Source organism: Rhinatrema bivittatum, chromosome 1 (assembly GCF_901001135.1).
Source record: "Rhinatrema bivittatum chromosome 1, aRhiBiv1.1, whole genome shotgun sequence".
Classification (NCBI taxonomy): Eukaryota; Metazoa; Chordata; class Amphibia; order Gymnophiona; family Rhinatrematidae; genus Rhinatrema; species Rhinatrema bivittatum.
In genome coordinates, this window is record NC_042615.1 from 421,808,596 (window position 1) to 421,826,898 (window position 18,303).

Sequence of the window (18,303 nt, forward strand, 5' to 3'; positions counted from 1 at the left end):
CACATGCAGGGGTTAGGAAAATGAACGCTGATAAATTCAGCATCCATTCTCCCAACCTGACTACCAGCACCAGAAGGAATGTATAAAATCAATATTAAAGTGTCGGCACTTAATATTAATTTATTCACTCCTTCACTTATTGCGGATAGGTCCCTTTACTGTCACATGTCAGTGAAAGGACCAATCACCTTTCAGAAGGCTGCCCTGAAAGGGGATTGGTCCTTTCACTGACAAATGGCAGTGAAAAGGACCAACGGCAATAAGTGAAGGAGTGAATAAATTAATATTAAGTGCCCAACACTTTAATATTGATTTATATTCTCCTTCTGGTGCCGGTAGTCAGGTTTGGAGAATGGATGTCGAATTAACCAGCGACCATTTTCCAAACCCCTGCCAGCGCTTTTTTAAACTTTTTTTTTTATTATTTTTTTTAGAGTTGTTCCTCCCACTTAATATCCCAAGGATATTAAATAGGAGGCAGTACAGAAAAGCAGTTTTCTGTACTGCCTCCTACTAATTATTTTTTTTAGAGTTGCTCCTCCTACTTAATATCCCAAGGATACATAGCAATAATTTTGCTCATCTCTTGCTTCCCAGGGATTGCCGTGATCCTACTATTGCTATGTGTCTGTTCTGTGTAGGCACGAGATATATTTTCTCTTACTGTCACACTTAGAATTCTGCTATTTACCTTTCCATTTGCTTTTCAGGTCTCTAAAATGAATAATACTGACAAGGATCAACAAGGACCTACTTAATATCCCAAGGATATCCCAAGAAAATCCCAAGGATATTAAGTAGGAGGCAGTACAGAAAAGCAGTTTTTTTCTGCTTTTCTGTACTAGTTTTAGTAGTGCTCAGCAATTAACGCCTGCTCTGTGCAGGCGTTAATTTTTTTTTTTTTTTGCATAGGGAGTAAATAGCTAATAGCCTCATTCACATGAATTTGCATGTGATGAGCGCTATTAATTTTACTCCGCATTGGACGTGCCTTGTAGAGGCACTAATCCCCTTATTGTATAAGGGGATTAGTTAGAGCCTCTACAACCTGCGTCCAACTGTGGGTTATACAGTGCGCTGGGCTCAGCGCACTGTATTGCATCAGCCCCTAAATGATTATCTCTCCTTTCAAATGAAAGAAAGCGGGCCATCCCTACATTTATGCTGAGTCTGAAAATGTCCTCTATTGCAGTGATTCCCAACCATTTTTCTGTCGTGGCACACATAGCACAAGGTTCATTTCATCATGAAACACCACCATCTTCAGAAACATCACCTTCTCTTCCATCACCCCACCTTTGGCATCATCACCTTCCCTCTCCCTTTATCCCTTGCTTTCATCACTCTCCCTTTCCTTTTCCCCACTCCTCGCACCATCACCTACTCGTCTCTTCTTCAACCCCCTAGCATCATCATCACCTTATCCTCCCTTCCTTCTTCCCTCTTCCCCCCGTCCCCACCACCTTGATATCATTACGGAAAAATGTCTACTTACCTGATAATTTCCTTTCCTCTAATCAAGGCAAGCCAATCCCCACAAGTGGGTTATATACCTCTACCAGCAGATGGAGACGGAGTAAAGCTGACGTCATGGACATATAGCCCTACCTTGACACCAGTCCACTAGTATTCTCTGAAAAAGCCAAACTGAGGACAAACTGAAAATACTCGAACATGATTATTAACAATCAACCACTCATGCTTCTAACCAAAATGGAACACTGAGCTTAGCCAAAAGTATTAACAGTCATTAAACTGAGGGGCTGGTGCAACCACTCTCTAGTCTTCAAACGAAAAACAGGAGCAACATTCAACAATATCCACTCTTAGAGAGAGAACCAAGAGCAAAAATCAGCAGCCGAGGGCAGGTTGAGGATTGGCCTGCCTTCATTAGAGGAAAGGAAACTATCAGGTAAATAGCAATTTATCCTTCCTCTGCACTCAGGTAGGCTAATCTCCACAAGTGTGATGTACCAAAGCTACTCTTGAACAGTGCAGAAGTCTGTTCATGTTCCAGTCAACACTGCCTGTGCAAACATGGTATCCTCCCGAGCTTGAACATCTGAATGATATGCTTGGACAAGGTGTGAAACCATATGGGGAAAAATAACCCTTGCTGTAGTTACACGATGTTAGGTTCCATATTAGGAGCTACCACTAAGGAAAAAGATCTAGGCATCATAGTGGATAATACTTTAAAATCGTCGGCTCAGTATGCTGCAGCAGTCAAAAAAGCAAACAGAATGTTAGGAATTGTTAGGAAGGGAATGGTTAATAAAACAGACAATGTCATAATGCCTCTATATCGCTCCATGGTAAGACCGCACCTTGAATACTGTGTACAATTATGGTTGCCGCATCTCAAAAAAGATATAGTTGCGATGGAGAAAGTACAGAGAAGGATAAGCAAAATGATAAAGAGGATAGAACAGCTCCCCTATGAGGAAAGGCTGAAGAGGTTAGGGCTGTTCAACTTGGAGAAGAGACGGCTGAGGGGAGATATGATAGAAGTCTTTAAGATCATGAGAGGTCTTGAACAAGTAGATGTGACTCAGTTATTTACACTTTCGAATAATAGAAGGACTAGGGGGCATTCCATGAAGTTAGCAAGTAGCACATTTAAGACTAATTGGAGAAAATTCTTTTTCACTCAACGCACAATATAGCTCTCGAATTTGTTGCCAGAGGATATGGTTAGTACAATTAGTGTAGCTGGGTTCAAAAAAGGTTTGGATAAGTTCTTGGAGGAGAAGTCCATTAACTGCTATTAATCAAGTTCACTTAGGGGCGGATTTTAAGAGCCCTGCTCGCCTAAATCCGCCTAAATCCAGGCGGATTTAGGCGAGCAGGGCACTGCGCGCCGGTGCGCCTATTTTACATAGGCCTACCGGCGCGCGCAGAGCCCCGGGACTCGCGTAAGTCCCGGGGTTTTCAGAGGGGGGCGTGTCGGGGGCGTTTTCCGGGCGTGTTGGGAGCGTTTCGGGGGCGGGCCCGGGGGCATGGTTATGGCCCGGGGCGGTCCGGGGGCGTGGCCGCGCCCTCCGGACCCGCCCCTAGGTCGCGTCCCGGCGTGCTAGCGGCCTGCTGGTGCGCGGGGATTTACGTCTCCCTCCGGGAGGCATAAATCCCCCAACAAAGGTAAGGGGGGGTTTAGACAGGGCCGGGCGGGTGGGTTAGGTAGAGGAAGGGAGGGGAAGGTGAGGGGAGGGCGTTAGAGAATTCCCTCCGAGGCCGCTCCGATTTCGGAGCGGCCTCGGAGGGAACGGAAGTAGGCTGCACGGCTCGGCGCGCGCCGGCTATACAGAATCGGTAGCCTTGCGCGCACCGATCCAGGATTTTAGCGGATACGCGCGGCTACGCGCGTATCTACTAAAATCCAGCGTACTTTTGTTTGCGCCTGATGCGCCAACAAAAGTACGCCAAATCGCGCTTTCTGAAAATCTACCCCTTAGGGAATAGCCACTGCTATTAATTGCATCAGTAGCATGAGTTCTTCTTAGTGTTTGGGTAATTGCCACGCTCTTTTGGCCTGGCCTCTGTTGGAAACAGGATGCTGGGCTTGATGGATCCTTGGTCTCACCCAGCATGGCAATTTCTTATGTTCTTATGTTCTTATGTGTATCTCTCTATTACAAAAGAATTTGAAATTTTCTCTGCAGTTCCTCACCCACCTCAAGATCTAAGTACCGTAGCAAATGATGCTTGACGTTCAAGGTAAACAAAAGATGATATTCACTCTTATCTATGTCCCTGTCCAACATGGGAAGGGAAACAGACTGCTTCAAATGAAAGTCTGAAACAACTTTTGGTAAAAAGAAGGCACAGTCTGAAGCTGTACCACTCCCGGAGTCATATGTAGAAAAGGCTTATGGCAAGAAAGAAACTGCACTTGGAAACCCGACATGCAGAACAGATTGACACTAGAAAAACTATCTTCAAGGTAAGCAGCCTCAAGGAAAGATTACATAGTGGCCAAAATGTTGGACCCACCAAGAAATTCAGGACCAGAGGTATCAGCAGTTGCAAGGGAGGATGAAGATGCTTAATTCCCTTCAAGAACCAGGACACATCGGGATGGGAAGACAAAGGACCACCATTGACTCGCTCCCTATAACAAGTGAGAACCTTCAAGGTGTTAATGGCCAAACCTTTACACAATCCTTTCTGTAAAAATTCCAAATCAATGGAATATCCACTTTGAGAGGCTGAGAACCTTGCTCCGTACATCAGGCCTCGGAAATTCTCCAAACTCTTACACAGAAAATTCTTGGCCTGAAGTAAAGTGGAAATCAATGCAGGTGAATAACACACGTTAGTAACCTAGCCCTCTCAAGGGCCAAACTATAAGACAAAATCAACCCAGATCTTATGAAAAATGAGGTCCCTACCACAACAGATCCTTCCGAGATCTGACAGTCTGAGGGGACTGCTCACCAGCAATCTTTGCAGAATTGGCATACCATGGCTTCCAGGGCCAATTCAGAGCTATGAAAAGTGTTGACCTGACTTGAAATCTTCTGATATGGTAAACACAAAAAGAGAGAACACAGATCCCCTAACCTTTTACAAAACACACAAATACATAGGGAATCTTGTATAATAAACATGAAAACTTTAACTATCTCATTAATACCCAGCTTACATCATATTTTTCAATAACACGTTTGCGAAAATACATGGTATATTAACTTATTCCACAATATACAACATCACAAGTACATCATATTGATACAATATCAATTCAAACATGTGCAACATCGCATATTACACTGCCCCCTCATAGCACAATGAATAACCAGTACAGAATCACTTAAAGGCATTCATCATATCTTAAAATCCTTTACAGGCACACTCATTCATACCTCAAATACTCCCAACCCAATAAAATCTCCACAGACATGTAAAGACTATCCCCACCCTCTAATTCATTATAAACTAATCATGCTTCATACCTCATTAGTTATATACCACCCCCCCCTTCATTCAAACACTCATGTATAAAGACCTCATAAGTTCTTATCATATATCTTTACAAAATCACTTCACCCCACCATGATTTATGGAACGAGATCTTATCCAATAGTGATACAGAAACACTCCGCTGCACCAAGACAATATTTTTCAACTATATTCATATTTTCGCAAACGTGTTATTGAAAAATGATGTAAGATGGCTTTAATGAGATATAGTAAAGTTTTCATGTTTATTATACAAGATTCCCTATATATTTGTGTGTTTGAAATCTTCTGAACAATGCTGCCTATGAGGACTGAAAACCATGGAACTTTCGCATTTTCGGAAGTCGCCAACAAGTTTAGGTACAGGCGGCACCAGCGCTCCTCTAAGAGTTGAAAGGTTTGATCTGCTAACTCCAGCTCTCCTGGGTCCAGGCTCTTCCTGTTCAGAAAGTCGGCCCTACATTGGCCTTTCCAGCAATGTGGGAGGCAGATATGCTGGCAGATTTTGCTCTCCCCATACCATGGGCACATCTATCTCCTTCGCAACCTGGTGACTTCTGGTGCCATCCTGATGATTGAAGTAGGCCACATTTCTTACATTGTCCAACATTATCCGGACTGCCTGAACCTCTAGAAAACCGCAAGCACGCCAGTCATACCGCCCATGATTCCAATCGGTTGATGCTCCACTGCCGCTCCTTGGCATTCCAGGCCTTGCACCATCAACTCCTGACAATGAGCACCCCCCCCCCCCCCCAACCCAAGAGGCTCATATCCGTCGTGAGCATTAAGCAATCCAGATACTCCAAGGAAACACCTTTCCTGAGATGATTTGCCTGCAACCACTGTTGCGCTGGAGGAGGATTCTTAGGCTGAGGTGGTGTTGGCGCATCCCGAAGGCAAGGGCCCAAGGGTCCCCACCATCAGCAGGCAGAGTGGGCTGAAACTAGAGGCCACTGGAGCTTTGCCTATACCAGCCCACGTTCCCCTCGGGTTGAACCTTTGGGTGCCAGGGCTGGCAGGACTTAGGCGGGCCTCAAGGTTGAAGAGTGAAGATGAATAGCTCAGCCCAGAGACAGCAGCCAGCAGGTGGCATAGATCTATCCAAGACGAGTTACAGAACTGGAACCCAAGCACCAGGGAACAAGGAGCAACTGAGGGTGCTTGAGCAAAGAAAGGCCGAAGCCTAGGAAGTCCACGTCCAGAGGATAGAGACAGAAGCTTCACTGCTGAGCTTGGATGGAAGCTGGCGGTCACTGGAAGCTGTAGCGAGCATCACAGAACACTAGACAAGAAAGAATATTTAGCAAGGTTATCCATAGCAATGGTCAGGGTGCAGAGAAGGCAGGCATGCTCAGGCATAGCAATGGTCAAGGCATGGAGAAGGCAAGCGTAGTCAGACATAGCAATGGTCAAGGCACGGAGAAGGCAGGTGTAGTCAGACATAGCAGTGGTCAAGGCACGGAGAAGGCAGGCATGGTCAGGCAGGCAGAGGTCAGGCTTGGAGAAGGCAATGTGGTCAGGCAGGCAGAGGTCAGGCTTGGAGAAGGCAACGCAGTCAGGCAGGCAGAGGTCAGGCTTGGAGATAGGCAACGTGGTCAGGCAGGCAGAGGTCAGGCTTGGAGATAGGCAACGAGGTCAGGCAGGCAGAGGTCAAGTCCATGAAGTCAATCCAAGGCAAGGAGCAGGGAAGGAACGAAGAAACAGGAACCAGGAACAATGAGGAATCAGGAACACGAAGATGAGATGAATCTCTGGAAGCAACGAGCACTCGATCAACAGGGAATCGAGGAGACCTGTTGCAAAGGCAACGCTTAGGAGCGCTGTCCAAGCTTAGGTACGCTGAGAGTAGTGACATCAGCATCAGGATCTGCGGCCAGGTTCCCGCCGCGGGCCCTTTAAAGGCATTAGAGTTGCACACGCACGTGCCTAGGAGGGGACGCGGTGTGGACGGCGGCGTCTCTCTGCAGAGCAGGCGGAGAGGCCTGGTAGCAGGAAGGATCCTGACTGGAGGTTCTGGGAAGCACGGCAAGGCCAGGGACGCTGGCAGGGACTCGAGGTCGGAGCCAGGAACCAACTGCCACCAGCGATGGAGAAATGAGCGCTGGTATCCATCTGAGAAGGTGAGAGGGCCATGCCTAGGGCCTCCCATGGGCGGCAAGCATAACAACCACCACTGCAATTAGATGCTCACTTCCAATTTAAGAGAAGCTTCACTGAATAGTCCTACGACTATGGACTCCAGCAGGAAAGCAATGTGCCATGAAGAAGTTGCATATGCGCCCTCGCCCAGGGAACAACCTCCAACGTGGCTGACATCCAGGACCTGAAGATAAGACCGTACTGTCGAGTGACCAGTCCTTCTCAGGGTTTCAACTTGTGTAATCAACTTCTGAATTAGATTCTCTGGCAGAAATACTCTGCCTTGCTTCATATTGAAGTGAACGCCAAGATTCTCCAGCATCTGAGATAGCTGTAAGCTGCTCTTGGCCAAGTTCACATCCCAGCCTAGATCCTGCAATAAGGCGACCACCATGCGAGAGGCCCGGTGACTTTCTTCCATGATCTTGGCTTGAATCAACCAGTCGTTTAGATATGGATAAACTAGGATGCTATTCTTGTGCAAGGTTGCCACTACTACCACCATGACCTTGGAGAAGGTCCTGAGTGCAGTGGCCAGCCCAAAAGGCAAGGGCTGAAACTGGTAATGACGTCCCAGAATGGCAAATCTTAGGAACCATTGAGGTTCCTAGTGAATGGGAATATGCAGATATGCCTCCTTCAGATTCAGAGATGTGAGGTATTCCCCTGATTGTACTGCCATTATTACAGAGCATACACTCTCCATTCAGAAAAGAATGGCCCACAAATGACGACTGACTCCTTTGAGATCCAAAATGGGTCAAAGAGACCCCTCTTTCTTGGTACGACAAAATAGATGGAATGGCGGCCCACATTTTCTTGTGATTTGGGAAGAGTCTTCTCAAAAGTCTTCTCAATGCAGTTTCCACTGCTACCCTCTTCTGAGGGGAGTTGCCTGGAGAGATCATAAATGCATAGGCATCCCGAATCAATTCCAGGACCCACTGGACCGATGTGATCTGGACCCACTTCTGATAAAAGTGAGATAGTCGGCCGCCTATCTCCTGCACCAGCAGGTGAGTCTGCAAACCTTCATTGGGAAAATCAAGAGGCTCCACTCCCGGAGCCCGCAACCTTCCGAGCTCTTTTGAAGAAAAAGGACTGCGACCTCCTGAAGGGATGGTATCTCAGAGAGGAAATTTCCCTATAAGAAAAATCACCTGAAATCTCAAGAGTGGCCACTTGCCCAAAAAGGCAGTGAAGCCAGCTTTCTATCCTCCAGTAAATGAGGGATCTGGTCTTCTCCCCATCTATTTACCATCTTCTCCAACTCTTTGCCAAACAAAATAGAACCCTTGAAGGGCAATTTGATGTGACTGGACTTAGAAATAGTGTCTGCAGGAGACCAAGATGGCGGCTTGAAGGAGAGACACGTCGGATAATCACCGCTCTGGTTCCAAATAATTTCCTCTTTGCTTGCGGCTCTAGACCAACATGCTGCATACTAAAAGAAAGGGCAAATTGCGGGAAGTACCTACAGTATCTTCCCCAGCGGGCTCAACTCAACAGAGAATTCAGAGTTTTTTCGCCGCAGGTTCCAGTAGAGCTTCAGGAGTCGGAAGCGTTGTGACTGCTGCTGTGGAGCAAATTGCAGCATCACCTGCTTCGTTCATCTCTCTCAGCCCTGGAGCGCCGATAACACCCTCCCCCCCTTTACTGACAAAACTTGTGCCAGACGCCGAAGGAAATCCCCTGAGTATGGCCAAGAAACCTGAAGTAAGTGAGAATACTACTATTGGTGTTTGCCAGATACAAAAATGTACTTCAGAGGAGAAGTTTGATGAACAACAGTTAATGATGGTGTCGACTCCAAGGGGTATGGGAGGAACCGCCAGTGAACAAAGAGATGTGGTAATTTCTGGCAAAGGAGATGCAGTTGCAAATATTCCTGAAAGGGTTGTGGAAAAACTTCAGTGTATGGACAACTATAATGACACTAGAGAAATCGATTTCCTCGTTAATAGTTGCAATAGCTGATGTAAATAAACGTTCACAAACCTTAGATCAACAGGATATTGTACAAGCTACAAAGATGGAAGAATTGGAACAAAAAGAGACTAAGGTCCAGAAAGTTCAAGGTGGTCTAATACAGGGAGAAATGGAGCAAATAAGAAAGTTGGAGAAAATAAAGAATGAAGCAAGATATATGAATTTAAGAGTGCTGAATTTCCCTCAAATTCAGTATGTCTCAATTCAAGACCAGTTTAAGAGATACCTACAGGAAGTTTTAAAAATATCTTCTGAAGCAATGCCACCTTTGGCTAAAATCTATTTTGTATCTTTTGATAAAAGAAAATAAGAACTGCCTCCTGTTAATGTTTCAGCATTATTGGAAACCTTGGGAGAAGAGCTTATTGAAAGACGAGGAACATTACTTGTTAAATCTATATTTCCATCTGACAGAGATTTAGTTCTCAGGCTATTTATAAGAAATAGACAGGTTCATTACTATGGCCAAAAAATATGGATTTTCCCGGAAATTGTAAAGCGACTCAGCAAAGGAGAAAATAATTCTTAGCTCTTAGGCAACAGGTTGAGCAAATAGGAGCCCAGATTACTGTTCTCTACCCATGTAAATGTATCATGAAAATAAATAATGTTAAGTATATATACTTTGAACCATCTGATCTTAAGTCCTTTTTAGATGCCAAAGTATTAATCGGGAATACTGACAACTAGTGTTATCGCATAAAAGAATAGTCGGGACTCTCCTTGTTTTCTGTTTTATCTGTGCTTTGTACTAAATAGCTCCTAATTGGAATCTTGGTCTCCCCAATTGCATAGTATCAGGATATTTAAATGTTATGGGGTAGGAGGAAAAAGGGTAAAGGAATATGTGAAATATTGTTCTCTGAAATGGTAATATGATTGTAATATTACTTTTTCCTTGCCTTTCCTCTCAATATTATTTCTTATTCTTTGTAGTTATTTATTTATTTATTTATCTGTTGAGTTTTATATATTGTCGTTCGGTTTTGCCATCGCAACAGTTTACAAAGTTTAACAGGGATGTTTACAGAATTTTCATAAAAAGTTCGTTCAAATAGTTGTTAACATAGAATTATAATTTTACAGAGTTGATAATGTTTTATGAACTTAGATCACAGGATAGATTATACAAGTTTCGGTTAAATTGTTATGATCTTTTTACATTGTTCATAATATTTTAGCTTAGTGTCAATGGGGGGGGGGGGGGGGAGTGGTGATTTGGATTCATTGGGTGAGTTTACAGGCTTTGGTAAACATCCAGGTTTTTAGGTCTTTTTTGAAAGTTTTTAAATTTTCTTGTGCTCGTAGTTCGGTTTGGAGGGTGTTCCAGAGTTTAGGGCTTCCAAATGAGATTGCTCTCTTTTGAGTTGAGGTGTGTTGATTAGAGCAAGCAGGAGGAATCTTTAGTTTGCTGATCTGAGGTTTCTGATTGGAGAATGGAGTTTTATGGATGAGCTTAGCCAGTTTGTTTTTTCTTTATTATTTTGTGAAGTATGGATGGTATTTTATATTCAATCCTAAATTTTACTGGGAGCCAGTGAAGTGCTATAAGTGTAGAAGTGATGTGATCATGTTTTTTCTATCCAGTGAGTATTCTTGCAGTTGCATTTTGTAGGATTTGGAGTGGTCGGATGGTGTTAAGGGGTAAGTTGAACAGTAGGGAGTTGCAGTAATCTAGGTTGGAGAAGATGAGTAGTTGAAGGACTGATCTGAAGTCATTGGGGGAGAGGAAAGGTTTTAATTGGCGTAGTGTTAGAAGTTTGTGATATCCATCTTTGATTTTAGTTGCGATGTGGTTCTTGAAGGAGAGTTCTTTGTCAATTATGACTCCAAGGTTGCTTGCATGATTGACCGGAGATAAAGCCACTTTTTGGTTCATTATGTTGAGTGGTTGTTATTATTTGTGATAATTGTGGGTGGATCCTTGGGCCGGTGGCAGATGACCACACCCACGGGGGAAGATCCCGAGAGGGGCCACCGGTCAGGTTCAGAGTTGGGAGACAGACACACATTAGATCTTTTATTAAACTGTATAGTAAACCACCAGAGGTGGCAGTAGTGAGCTGGACGAGCCTGGCTGGGCTGTAGTCCCTCAGGCACTGGAACAGTGATCCCAGGATGGCTGAGCTGTAGAGAAACAGAATATAGTGAGTAGGCAGAGTATGCAGAGTTCAGGAACAGAACCTTGATGGTAACACTCACACAATAGTCTCTTGAAGCAGCCCAGAGGCTGGAATGAAGTAGGCCCTCGAGAAGCGAGTACCTGGTTCCAGGGAAAGCTCTGAGAGAGAGATGGTAACTCACTGGTGTTGTATGCAGCGGTGACTTCCTGGCAGAAGTTGTATTCGGTAGCAGGTCCGGGAACATGGGCCCTCGAGGAGCGAGTACCGGTTCCAGACTGCGACCTGAAAAGCAAGAGAGAGAGCGAGGCCCCCGAGGAGCGGGTACCCCTGGTAAAGTCTGAGGAGGCAGAGTAGCAAGGTATGCATAGACTTCTTTGACGCTGGCACCATGGCGTACCGGTTAATATGAACCTCAGTAAGATACACGCTTAATATACACTCAGCTAAGCAGCTAAGTAGGCGATTAACTATGCACAGATATGCGCTTGACTATGCACACAAGATGTGCATAATACAAGTTCAAACATACATGATCGCAAAACACGCTCAGCTATGTTCTTTACTATGCAAACAATCAAGTCAATTTTAAAAGGAGCACTCGTGTGTACTGGGCACATGTGGAAAATATGCTCAATTTTATATCGTGCGAGCCATTTAAAATATCTGTTACGGTTGTGGACCCTTGGGCCGGCTCAGACAGTGGATGGTATGCTGCGGAGGCTCACAGCGAGTGTCCCAGCCGAGAGGCAACACTAAAATAACTCAGAAGAGGCTTCACCATTGGAAGTCCGAGGTCCCTCCAGGAGGAGCCCATAGGGGCCCGGACCTCTTGGACTTAGGTGGGACCCTATGCGACCAAGGATTCGGTCAGTCACCGAAGAGATGGATGAAGGATGGCTGGGCCCAGGTAGTTAAGAACATAAGAACATAAGAAAATGCCATACTGGGTCAGACCAAGGGTCCATCAAGCCCAGCATCCTGTTTCCAACAGTGGCCAATCCAGGTCATAAGAACCTGGCAAGTACCCAAAAACTAAGTCTATTCCATGTAACCATTGCTAATGGCAGTGGCTATTCTTTAAGTGAACTTAATAGCAGGTAATGGACTTCTCCTCCAAGAACTTATCCAATCCTTTTTTAAACACAGCTATACTAACTGCACGAACCACATTCTCTGGCAACAAATTCCAGAGTTTAATTTTGCGTTGAGTAAAAAAGAACTTTCTCCGATTAGTTTTAAATGTGCCCCATGCTAACTTCATGGAGTGTCCCCTAGTCTTTCTACTATCCGAAAGAGTAAATAACCGATTCACATCTACCCGTTCTAGACCTCTCATGATTTTAAACACCTCTATCATATCCCGCCTCAGTCGTCTCTTCTCCAAGCTGAAAAGTCCTAACCTCTTTAGTTTTTCCTCATAGGGGAGTTGTTCCATTCCCCTTATCATTTTGGTAGCCCTTCTCTGTACCTTCTCCATCGCAGTTATATCTTTTTTGAGATGCGGCGACCAGAATTGTACACAGTATTCAAGGTGCGGTCTCACCATGGAGCGATACAGAGGCATTATGACATTTTCCGTTTTATTCATCATTCCTTTTCTAATAATTCCCAACATTCTGTTTGCTTTTTTGACTGCTGCAGCACACTGAACCGACGATTTCAATGTGTTATCCACTATGACACCTAGATCTCTTTCTTGGGTTGTAGCACCTAATGTGGAACCCAACATTGTGTAATTATAGCATGGGTTATTTTTCCCTATATGCAGCACCTTGCACTTATCCACATTAAATTTCATCTGCCATTTGGATGCCCAATTTTCCAGTCTCACAAGGTCTTCCTGCAATTTATCACAATCTGCTTGTGATTTAACTACTCTGAACAATTTTGTGTCATCTGCAAATTTGATTATTTCACTCGTCGTATTTCTTTCCAGATCATTTATAAATATATTGAACAGTAAGGGTCCCAATACAGATCCCTGAGGCACTCCACTGTCCACTCCCTTCCATTGAGAAAATTGCCCATTCAATCCTACTCTCTGTTTCCTGTCTTTTAGCCAGTTTGCAATCCACGAAAGGACATCGCCACCTATCCCATGACTTTTTACTTTTCCTAGAAGCCTCTCATGAGGAACTTTGTCAAACGCCTTCTGAAAATCCAAGTATACTATATCTACCGGTTCACCTTTATCCACATGTTTATTAACTCCTTCAAAAAAGTGAAGCAGATTTGTGAGGCAAGACTTGCCCTGGGTAAAGCCATGCTGACTTTGTTCCATTAAACCATGTCTTTCTATATGTTCTGTGATTTGATGTTTAGAACACTTTCCACTATTTTTCCTGGCACTGAAGTCAGGCTAACCGGTCTGTAGTTTCCCGGATCGCCCCTGGAGCCCTTTTTAAATATTGGGGTTACATTTGCTATCCTCCAGTCTTCAGGTACAATGGATGATTTTAATGATAAGTTACAAATTTTTACTAATAGGTCTGAAATTTCATTTTTTAGTTCCTTCAGAACTCTGGGGTGTATACCATCCGGTCCAGGTGATTTACTACTCTTCAGTTTGTCAATCAGGCCTACCACATCTTCTAGGTTCACCGTGATTTGATTCAGTCCATCTGAATCATTACCCATGAAAACCTTCTTCACCCTTACTTCTTCACCTCTTACTTCTTCACCCTCGGAAGCCTGCAGCTCCCCCGGGAGGAGCCTGTGAGAGCCAGAGCCACTGGGACTTAGGAGAATCCTCTGGGCCAGCAAGTACCGGATACCTGAGATGATGGAAGAAGCCAAAGTCGGAGTCCAAGAGCGAAGCCGGGTCAGAAGCCAGAAGTTCGAGATCCAAACCAAAGCCAGGAACGTAAGCATAAGATGGAGTCGTGGGACAGAGCCGGGTCAAAGCCAGAAGTCAGAGGACGAACCGAAACCAGGAGCAGAAGCTGGAAGGGAAGTCAGGAGACGAAGCTGGGCCAATCCCAAAGCCAGGAATGGAAACCGAAGACGAAGTCAAGGACGAGCCAGGTCATGAGCCAGAAGATAAGACGAAGGACACACTGCAGCAACTAAATACTCAGGGGGACTGAGGAACCTCGTTGCAAGGCGCTGTCTAGGTGAAGCTGCAGGGTTTAAATACCATGCAGCATCTGGCGTCATTCAGGGAGTCCTCAGTAGGTTTCCCGCGCTGGCCCCTTTAAGAATGGCTCCTCCTCGCGTGCGTCTAGGGTCGGGGCAAGCCGCCGCAGATCGTCGGCGTCTCTCCTGAGGAGGGAGAGTCGTGCTGGGGACCATCAGGCCCGAGAAGACCGCAAAACAGCCCGGGCCATCCCCGAGGTAGGTGGGGGGACCGAGGCACGGCCCGGGACCACAACAGTACCCCCCCCTTACGCCCCCTCATCCCCTATGCCATAGTTCCTCTCGGCAGGGGAGAACTTGCAGGAGTAGTAGGAACATGGCAAACATTTGCTTCCATTGGACAGCTGGCTTAGAACAGCCCCGACCACTACGTCAGAGGCGTCGACCTCCACGATGAACTGGCGTTGAGGGTCAGGGTGGCGAAGGCAGGTATCCTGGAGGAACGCTTCCTTCAGCTCGTAGGGCCGTCGGTGGCCAGTGCTTAGCTTGGCACCCTTTCTGGTAAGGGCTGTCAGTGGAACTACCTTTTGAGAGTAGTGAGGGATCAATTGCTGGTAAAAATTGGCAAACCCCAGGAACCGTTGGAGTGCCTTCACTCCTAGTGGTTGTGGCCAGTCCTTGATTGCTGCGACCTTCTCCGAGTCCATACGGAAACCCGTGGAGGATACGATGTACCCAAGGAAGGGTAACGACTCCTGCTCGAAGGGTCATTTCTCAAACTTAGCGTAAAGCCGGTTGTCTCGTAGCTTCTGTAGGACTCGTCGAACATCTTGGCAGAGCGTCTCCAGGTCCTTGGAATATATGAGTACATCATCGAGGTAAACGATTACCAGGGAATGTAACATGTCTCTTAGGACCTCGTTCATGAGGTTTTGAAAAACCGCTGGGGCATTGCAGAGACCGAAGGGTATGACTAGGTATTCATAATGTCCATCCCTTGTGTTGAATGCGGTTTTCCATTCATCACCTGGACAAATCCTTACTAGGTTGTACACCCCACAGAGATCCAGTTTTGTGAACACCTTGGCCCCTTGTAGCATGTCCAGAAGTTCCGGGATCAAAGGCAGCGGGTACCGATCCCGCTGGGTAATGCTGTTCAAGCCACGGTAGTCTATGCAGGGTCGGAGGGACCCGTCCTTCTTCGCCACGAAGAAAAAGCCTGCTCCAGCCGGGGACTTGGATGGTCAGATGAACCCTCTGTCCAGGTTCTCCTGAATGTAAGTAGACATGGCTTGTGTTTCGGGAAGAGACAACGGGTAGACCTGTCCTCGTGGCGGTGTGGTACCCGGGAGCAAGTTGATTGCACAGTCAAAGGGCGGTGCTCCAGGAGGATCTCAGCTCTCTCCTTGGAAAAGACATCGCTGTAGTCCTGATAGTGGGGCAGCAACGCCAATGTTGTCATCAGGAGAGGTATCTGTGGGTGCGGAACAGCAGTCAAGCAAGAGCCGAAGCATGAAGGGCCCCAGGATGCCACCTGGAGGGTTTCCCAACAAATTATGGGGGAATGCTTCCGCAGCCAAGGCAGTCCCAGGATGATCGGGTGCATAGACCTCTCCAGGATGAGGAATGAAATCTCCTCTACATGCAAAATTCCAGTGCGTAGCGTGAGAGGCCTAGTACAAGTATCGATGGTCCCTGGAAGAAGCCTCCCCTGAATAGAGGACACATGGAGCGGGAGTCGTTGGGGTTGAACTGCAATCTGGAGTTGCTGGGCCAAGTCCTTGAGAATGAAGTTTCCTCCGGCTCCAGAGTCAATCAAGGCTAGCGTCTCGAACTCTCCATCGGGAAAGAGTATGGTCACCGGGACAGTGCACAGGGAGGCATAAGTGGTGTGACCTAGGGTTAGCTCCCTGACTGTCCCTAGGTCCGAGCGTTTCCCGGTTGCTCACTACAATGGGCAAGGAAATGGCCCTTCCCAGCGCAATACAGACACAGGCCCAGGGACCAACGTCTTCTCCTTTCCTCCTGAAAGGCCCCCGGCCCAGCTGCATGGGTTCGGGATCTGAAGCTCCCGGAGAGGCAGAAGGAGAGTGCCCGATTCGGGAAGGAGTGATTCCGGCGCTCCCAGGTCTGTAAGCAGGCCTCCTCTCTCGGAACTGGCGTTGGATAAGGCGGTCCACGCGGCCCGCAAGATCAATGAGATCGTCCAAGTCATCCAGGAGATCTCGGGCAGCCAGTTCATCCTGGAGTCTTGGGGAGAGGCTTTCCAAAAAGATACTGTGTAGGCTGTCTCTTCCCCAGTTCAATTTGGTGGCCAGAGTCTGGAAAACCATGGTGTGTACCGCCAAAGGCCGGTTACCCTGAAGCAGCTGAGGCAGCTCTGATGTGGCAGTAGGTTTGCTGGAGGACTCATCGAAGACCCATCTAAAGGCAATGACGAAGTGCACCAGGTTGTCTAGGCGGGAGTCCTGGCGCTCCCAGAGGTTGGAGGCCCAAGCCAAGGGTCTCCCGTCCAGCAGAGAGATAATGAAGCTTGTCTTGACCCGATCTGTCGGAAACTGAAGCGGGAGGAGGTTGAATCGAATATAACACTGGTTCAGGAACCCTCGGCAAAGCTTTGCATCTTATTTTATTTATTTATTTTATTTAACGATTTTTATATACCGCGGTTCGTTAACAAACATCACCTTGGTTTACAAAGAACATTAAATTAGCAACAGGCTTTACAATCCAAATTAATTATAGAAAGAAATATATTAAAAACAAATAAAACTGTAACCAGTAAATTAAGTTAAATACAATAAACTAAACAAGACTTCCGAAGAGGTGTAGAGGACTGGAAGATCAAGAGTATCAGTACAGAATTAGCAGTTCAATTATTACAGATTGAGAATATAGATCATAAGAATAAGTGATTTCTTGAAAATTCAGAATTAATTGTCAGTTCATTACTATAATAGTAGGTATAATGTAAGTATAAATGTTACCAATAGGTGTGCTTAGTATTGTTGAAATAGAAACTGATTGAAAGAAGAAGAAATTATTATATTAAATGTTATATTAAAATATAAGAAACTAAATGGATAGAATTCACAAGTTGTATGCTTTTTTAAACAGCCATGTTTTTAAGTTCTGTTTAAATTTCTTGTGGCATGGTTCTTGGCGTACATCTGTGGGTAGTTTATTCCAATGATTAATTCCTGCTATCGAGAATGTTCGTTCTCTCGTTGAGACATGTTTTATTTGTTTAAGTGTAGGTGTAGTTAGTTTAGCCAGGTGCATTTTTCTAATAGGTCTGACTGAAGTATGGAATGTAAAACATTCAGTGAACCAATTCATATCTTGATTGTATAATGACTTATGTATAAGGGTGAGAACTTTGAAAATTATTCTAAATCCAATTGGAAGCCAGTGTAGTTATTGAAGAGCTGGAGTAATGTGTTCGTAGCGGTGTGTGTTTGTGAGGAATCGAGCAGCTGCATTTTGTAGCATCTGTAGTGGTTGTATTGCATTATTTGGTACACCAAGTATAATGGAGTTACAGTAGTCCAGTTTAGCTAATATAGTAGCTTGTAGTACAGTCCGGAAGTCATTTGGGTGTAGAAGTGGTTTTATCCTTTTCAATGTTTGAAGCTTATAGAAACCATTTTTAATGGTGGAGGTGATAAATTTTTTCAGTGTAAAATGATTGTCAATTATAACACCAAGGCTGCGGACTTGTTGTATAGAGTGAAGGTCAGATAGGGGTTGTTGTGTAGGGCTAGTAAGGTTGTTGTTTTGTGGCGAAATGATGAGAATCTTCTGAGAACCTTCTGAGAATCTTCTGAGAACCGCGAAGGCACTGGCATCTGTATGGGTGCTGTAGATCCGGAATTTGTTTCAGCTCCGGGTACCACGGAACTGGCAGCCGTGGCTCCGCCAACCCGGTCGGCTAATCCCTGCACCGTCGCCATCAGAGTGTCGAGGCAGGTTTGCTACTGTTGCAGCCTCTGGGTAATATTCGGAATGGCTTTCA

The 18,303-nt window shown here is 45.6% G+C and overlaps 1 protein-coding gene across 1 annotated transcript in view; it reads right to left on the reverse strand.

Moving 5' to 3' along the window:
* The window catches only part of LOC115080968, a 312,075-nt gene that overhangs the window by 206,289 nt on the left and 87,483 nt on the right, over positions 1 to 18,303 (reverse strand). The gene's annotated exons all lie outside the window — the stretch shown is intronic.